Source organism: Urocampus carinirostris, chromosome 10 (assembly GCF_059441175.1).
Source record: "Urocampus carinirostris isolate Australia breed hairy pipefish chromosome 10, RoL_Ucar_1.0, whole genome shotgun sequence".
Taxonomy (NCBI): Eukaryota; Metazoa; Chordata; class Actinopteri; order Syngnathiformes; family Syngnathidae; genus Urocampus; species Urocampus carinirostris.
In genome coordinates, this window is record NC_142358.1 from 33,945,593 (window position 1) to 33,953,202 (window position 7,610).

The window sequence follows — 7,610 nt, forward strand, 5'->3', positions numbered from 1 at the left end:
GCTGCAAAGTCCGGTGCTACACAATCAGCACAGTATCAAAACAAAACCGCTAATACTTGGTAACAAGGCTTCAAAAAGCTGTGTTTGGCCGGAAATGTCAGACTTAGCGTGTATGTTTGTGTGTGCGAGTGTGATTCAAGCGCAAAGACATCAAGATGTCACTTCATAACCTCTGGCTCAGGAGGCTCTAGTCGTCATCTTCACATTTCTGATATCCTCGGCCTAGCCCTGCAGACACGCTAAATATAGAATGGGGACAGAATTTTCTGTTTTGTAGCCTCTGCTTGCGCTCATCTGCATCCAACACAAGCCGTGTGCTTTGACGGAGCCGTTTTCTCCAAGAGTCGTAGAGGCAGGCAAGAGCATCCCAGGGTAAGAAAATGACTCTGGTAGCATTAGGCACTCCAAATTGATACCAATAAGAGTACTTGACTTTTAGGTAGACATTAATTCGGACACAGAGTGCATATACCACCAAACTTTTAGTAAGGTTATCAAAAACAGTGACACTATGACTGATATTCTTACTAAAACTTCAAATTCGAATATGATGCTAATTAGTCAAAATTATAATATATATGCCATATATATAAATAAATGTATACTTTGGCCATTAAAACACAAGCATATACTCTTTTTAGTATTTTTTCATTTGAGTTTAATAATTTTATAGTATGTAGTACCCTCAAGAAAAGAAGACAAAACATGAATGAATTTTGAACTTGCAGGGAGAACAGCAGAGGTCTGTCCACAAAGCCTCAAGATTGGTCTATAGGTTCTCGCCTAACACCTTCATTTTTATCGAATCTCCCAAGTTACAAAAACGCAGATCACCCAAAAAGGCGGGGGAATCAACCATCAGCAACATTATTATTTAGTATTGTCAATTATGTAAACAGTCCATAATAGTCAAAAAAGGGAACATCCCTGGCATCCTAGGCAAGGGTATTTGGTAATTATTTGCACATCTTACATTTGGGTTAATTAGTAAAAGCACATTAAATGTGCAGAAACTTATATACACTATATATATATATATATATATATATATATATATATATATATATATATATATATATATGTAACTCAATTCTAAATTATTTAGGGTTTTTCAACGTGGTGCGCGACGGTTCCCCCTAAGGATAGCTGAGGTGCCCGCAGACCTCTTCTGAAAAAGAGCTCACCAGTGCTGGGTCATTGAGATTTTCTCGTAAAATTATTCTTTTTAGTGGTACGCCAGGTCTATTTTATTAACCTGGTAATAACATAGTAACAACATAGTAATAAAATGATAAGTTGCAATTTGAGAAATGCATGTAAAACTGGGCGCCCTTTGCATTAATTAGTACCAAGTAGCTCTCAGCTTGAAAAATGTTGGTGACCCCTGATTTAAAGAAACTAACTTGACAAATGATTCCACTTTCTTGAAATACTTCTTTGATAACTGGTATATATTATTCATTCATTCATTCATTATCTGCACCACTTATCCTCAGTAAGTCGCGGGGCTGCTGGAGCCCATCCTAGCTGTCTTCGGGCAGTGGGCAGGGGACACCCTGAACCGGTTGCCAGCCAGTCGCCGGGCACACAGAGACAGACAACTCAATCACTCATTCACACTTTGAGACAATTTGGACTGGCCAATTAACCTGACATGCATGTCTTAGAAATGTGGGAGGAAACCAGAGTGCCCGGAAGAAACCCACACAAGCAAGCGGAGAACATGCAAACTCAACACAGGATGGTATGATCTCATGACCTCAGAACTGTGACGCACATGTGCTAACCACTGTGCCGCCGTAATGCCCTAATTAAAATAAAAAGCTAATAAAACATGTTTTGACTGTCCAAAACACTGAGATTACTGTCAAGAATACATTCCAACTCGAAAATTAGAAATGAGCCTTTTTTGTAAATTTGAGGGCAAAAAAAATCATTAAAATAATCAATTAACGGGTCATCAAAAATTATCAAATCACCAACTGTATATTGTACAAGAATGATAATTTCCGAAACGTTGCCATCAAAATAAATACAAATTCAAATCGTTTTAATGAATGAATTCATTCTTATACCAATATTAAATGTTCTCAAAAAACCCAATAGATCATTAAAACAAAAGCGTTACGTATCCTGATGTAAAATTTACCTATAAAATCGGATGTAGGTTTTGCCTTATTCCGAATTATTGGGGCGGCAGTAGCTCAGGAGGTAGGACGCTCGTCTTGGAATCAATGGATCCCAGTTCGAATCCCGGCTTGTCCGTGTTACATGTCAAAGTGTCCTTGGGCAAGACACTTAACCCCTAAAACCGTAATAAGACGGTTAGCGTCTTACATGGCTGCAAGGCTGCTATTGGGAAATGTGGAGCACATTGTAAAGCGCTTTGGGAAGTCATTGACTTGAAAAGCGCTATTTAAATGCAGATCATTTCATTTCATTTCATTATTCCTGATCCTACAAAAACAACAATAGGGTGGCTGATACCAATAATAGCACTACCATGGATCCATGCGTACTGATACTAAAAAATAAGACCTGCAGTACACCTGACCTTAAATTCTACCATCAGACCCCGCACCCTCACCAACACATCAAAAAAAACTACAGGTTGTCCAAGTACATAATGTCTAAAATTTTTCCATCGTTCTTAATCAGTCGCTCGAGGACAGATGGCCACTCGATTGTCGCTCGACTTTACCTGCGCCAGTCGAGCCCTGCAGCCACTTGATCTGACCTTGTTTCACATTTTGTATTAGCCATAATACAAGAGGGGACTTACGCAGCCTGCTGTGGCAATTAATTGCAATGATTATCTGTAATGGCAGCAGTGGAAATTACATCGGCAACAGATATTAAATCAGGTAAATTTGGTTGCTCGCAAGGCTGAAGCCAAATAGAAAAGGAAGGAGTCCTGATTAATAATAATTGATTCTGTTAAACGTCCTTTCCTTGCATGTGCTCTCAGCTGAGCTAAAAACACGTCCATGCTGCCACTATTTCAGTCGGGCGGCGATCGAGTCTGTAAGTCACGGCAAAAGCATTAAACAAGTATGGTTCGGTTGATCACTTTAGTCAATGACAATTGTATTTATGCTAATTCTCTTGAATGCAAGACACATCAAGTAAGAATAGACTTTGCTGTCTTTTTGGCTCAGAAAATTCCTCAAAGAGTACTGTGGATGGGGCTAATGAAAAAAACATGTGGAAAAACTAGTTTAAGATTAAAAATGTGTCATTTGTAATATTTCCAACGTAATAATTATTCGTTATTATTTATAGTCAATGTTCCCTCTAATTTTCCACGGGTCTGAGCGTTCACACAAAATCGGTGAGCAACACTTGAAACAACAGCGAGCAACAGCAATCCCAAGTGTGGCAACTAAGTCATTATCAAACATGTCCAAAACTTGACATCACGTTACATTTTGCTGAGTATCCGGCAATGCAAAAAAAAATATCTTTTGAATGAATTGACTAATGTATTATTGCAAAGGTTGTACGGCCTACAAACGTAGTTTGTTTTTACAACAATTCTTTCACAAGATTTCCATTTATTTTTTTTCCTGGTATCTTTTGTCGCATAATACTAACATTTTTGGGGGCTTATTTAGTCGGTTGCACGATACACAACTGTATTTAATCACATTTTTAGTGGAAGTACAATGTTGGCAACAACAATGACTTGGTATAATTGGAAATTATTTGAATGCAACACTAGCATTTTCTTCTATTTCCCTGTTTTTTTCTGTTTTTTTAATTCCTTCAAAAAATCTCATTGTTTTTATTTTTTTCTAGCTGTTTTCTTTTTTTCTTCTGGCTTTTTTTCCGAATTTTTCCTTCATTTTTCTTTTCCTTTTTTTTCCTTTTTTTCTCAGCGTTTCACTACTTTTTTCATTTTGGTATTTTTTTCTTTTTTGCTCTATCCCCCCTTCCTTTAAGTCATTTTCTGCATAATTTTACATTATATTTGGTCATATAGTGATGAAAAAGCAAAAACAACCTGAAGAGCCGTTTGGGACCCGAAAGAGCCGGTTCCTTTTAGTGAGCCGAGCCGAAAAAGCAAGTTCTCAAAAAACTCTACTGACTTTACTCAACTCCGTTCTACTTCGACCTTGACTTCAAAATACCGCATTTAGAACACAACATCAGGGGAACCCTTGCATTTTTACCTTCATGCACTGTAACTTTGACTTAATTCGCTTCTTAATTAGCTATTTCGAGCCCTGATTTTTGTGAGCTGGCTAGATTTTCTTGTGCGCGGAAAAGCTCTGGGTAGTGCGCAATTGCCCACTCACGCAGCTTAGAGGGAACATTGCGCTGGCTAGATTTCCTTGTGCGCTGAGAATACGCGGGCAGTGCACGATTGCGCACATGCACAGCTTAGAGGGAACATTGTTTATAGTACCAACATATTTGGAGCAAAATGTTTTGGAATGAAAAATTGTAGCGAATTAGGTGTTAAATCAATTATTCTAACAAACAATTTATTGACTAATTGAATTAAAGAGCCGAAATTATTCATTTCGAAACTCGTCCCATTTTTTGGAAGCACCACATACGTTTTAAAATCATTATGTCAGGAAAACAGATGAAAAACCTTGTTTAGTTATTCTGAAGGGTGGCTACACACACTTTAGGTGAATTCTTACCATTGTGATAGTTCAATATACTTTAATCAAGTAACACACACTCTTTGATTTGTGGATTTTTTTTTACTAATCTACTGAAGAAGCTTGAATAGAACACAAAACAATAAAAATAATAAAATAAAAGTTCTGCTTTGATGACAGCCTAGTCTTTATGTCCTCGGCTGTAGAGTGATGTGGAATCCTGGTAGGCCGAAGAGCCGGTTGGGACGAGGACCACAGGATGCAGAGTGTTGAAAGAGAGGTTGACTGCTGGTAGCTTGAGGCTTCTCTGAGGTCTCTGGCTTTATTCCACTGGTTTGGCCGCTAGCTTGATCAAGCTTGGCTGCTGACTTGGCAAAGTTCTCTGGCTGCTCGTGAAGCTGAGACTTGGTCAGGACCGGTCAGGATTTTGATCCAGTTCTTCTTGTCAGGATATCCCCTTTTCCTTTGTTGCTGGCCTTGTGAGGTGAGACGTGTACCAGTTCTCAGTTCCGGTCTCCTGGGAGGGGCAGACCCCCTGTGGTAGAGTTGTCACGGCAACCTTTGATGCGCAAATGCAAGATAATGTCCCCCTCCCCAAACTCACATTCCACCAGTATCAGTCAGATAACATAACTATGTGATTGACTTAAATCACAGTATTCACTTCACATGTCTTGCCATTGTTTGATTTTTATCTGACATTGCAAAATGGAATTCGGACCCAACATTGAATACTCTACAAAATATTGAAAAATGTCGTATTCGTAAAATGATTGGATTTAAAAAAAAATAATGTTCTTTGTAATCAGTAATGACCAATCTTATCTCTTCAAACTCAAATCAAGTTAAGTCACATTTATGTGTATAGCCCTGTATTACAAAATGTCTCAAAGGACTGAACAGGTTAAAATTACACCATCACCTGATTTTAAATAGAAATTATGGAATTGATACTTTCTTTCCAGTAGTATTGTCTCCACTCTGATAATCTCACTATCATGTAATGAAACCCTTTTTGTAAGGCAGGGATTGGGAACACATTTTGATTATTATTTTTTTTTGTCAAAACAGCCTGGTCAGGAGAAAAAATAAATATGGATTGATTGGATTATTTCTTAACGAGCGATACAGAGTCTCAATCTGATACCATGGCAATGCATGAGGATATAATATATCGCATATGATGAATAAATATACATGCAGAAAATTCTATGTACCGTATTGTCCGCACTATTATGGCACTGTCTGTCTGTCTGTCTGCCTGTCTGTCTGTTTGTCTGTCTGTCTGTCGGTCTGCCTGTCTGTCTGTTTGTCTGTCTGTCTTTCCATCTGTCCGTCCGTCTATCCATCCATCCTTTCATCCAAGTCCCACACATGATAGAAGTTTGAAAAGACAGAGTATTATCATATTAACATTATTAAGTCACTTTGCTCATTATTAAGTCAAAGTACAATCCATTACAGCCCAACACAACAGGTCCAATGAGGTGAACACAAAAACGTGCTCATATGCAAAACGTACAAGCACAGTCAGCTACTGCAGTTGAAGTGCAGCCCAAGCCACCTTCTTCACTGTACAATGCTGGGAGCATACAACAGTCTCAGTGCGTCACAAAATGTACAACTCTATTACCTTCAATTAAAACTACTTCTTTATCTCTCCAGCTCTGACAGTTGACTGGGACCGAACCCAAAATTGAGTCCGTTGTGGGTATTTCAGTATATTCCGCGTACAGTATACTGCAACAATAAAACTCCCCACGGAGCATGAACAAAGCATTCACTGTACACCTAAAACTCAAGGTATGAAATGTTAACCACAAAGCCTGCAGTCTATTGATTCCTCTCCAGATTGTGAGTGTCCCACACTCCAACAGGACTTTTGGAGTCGGACCAGACAAAACAAGCCTGCAGAACTTCGGCGGTTTAACAGAAACACACACAAGGGATTGCAAACGTTGGCACTGACAGAGAATACCTGCATTTTTCAGTCTTGAATTGCATCAATTCCAAAATTGGGTCTTTTTTTTCCTCATTTGACTACAGGTGATGAAAGCGAAGTAGCGAGATATCTTCCTGGAAGTTTTTTTCTGCCATATCACTTGGCTACATTAACTCCCAGCTAGAGGAGTCAAAGTGGAATTAAAGAGTCCTCAATTGAGTTCGGAGTCTGCTGGATACTCTTTCTTCTTAGCGCATTACTAAAATAAGTAATGGTGCAAAAACAGTCACAGTGCATTGCAAACCAAAAAAGTGGCTGGATTTAGGGGGATACTTATTTGAACCAAAACTAGAAAAGCCTTACATTTTTGTTTCAATTGTGTGATTAAAGATTTCAAAAAAAGCACAAAACTCAAATGTTATCTCTCAAAACTTCAGCAATCTCTTCCCTCATTGATGAATTCCCCTCATTAAAGTAACAATGAACCTTTAAAGACAACGAAGCAACTATTTACTCCCAGCAAAACAGACTACGTGATATAAAATCAAACGCTAATTTGTGTAAACAAGTTCATTTTATTTACTAAATAAACAACAAACACTTCATTCAGCAACTTTCTTATTCATGTCCCTGCTTGCTTCAAATTTTGTGTTTTTTTATTTTACCAAGCAGTGCAGGATTTTTCAGATTTAATCTATTCTACAGATACTTTTACTCTCTAACAGAAACTGTCATGATTCATTTCAATTTGCAATAAAAATGTCAGAGTATGGTCAAAATGAGATGGTCTAATAAAAAAACGAGTTTAAAGGTAAGTGCATTTCTTAGATGCACTCGAATAATCTCCTTTTTTTCATATTTTTCGGGGATTTGGTTGTTTTTGGAATATACTTGAAACAGGCTTTTTCTCATTTTGACCATGTTGATGCTACACTAACAAAAAACTGTTGTTACGGTGACGAGCATAAAGTATATCTTCAAAAGCACCCCCTATCCCCTTTTTCTCATACCTAATGTAATCCGTGAACAGCTTTGTTTAGAAGAAAGCTAAAAGT

At 38.0% G+C, this 7,610-nt stretch overlaps 1 protein-coding gene across 1 annotated transcript in view; it reads right to left on the reverse strand.

The window, feature by feature from the left end:
• clmpb (CXADR like membrane protein b) overlaps nucleotides 1–7,610 on the reverse strand; it is a 149,924-nt gene that overhangs the window by 141,152 nt on the left and 1,162 nt on the right. The window lies entirely within an intron of this gene.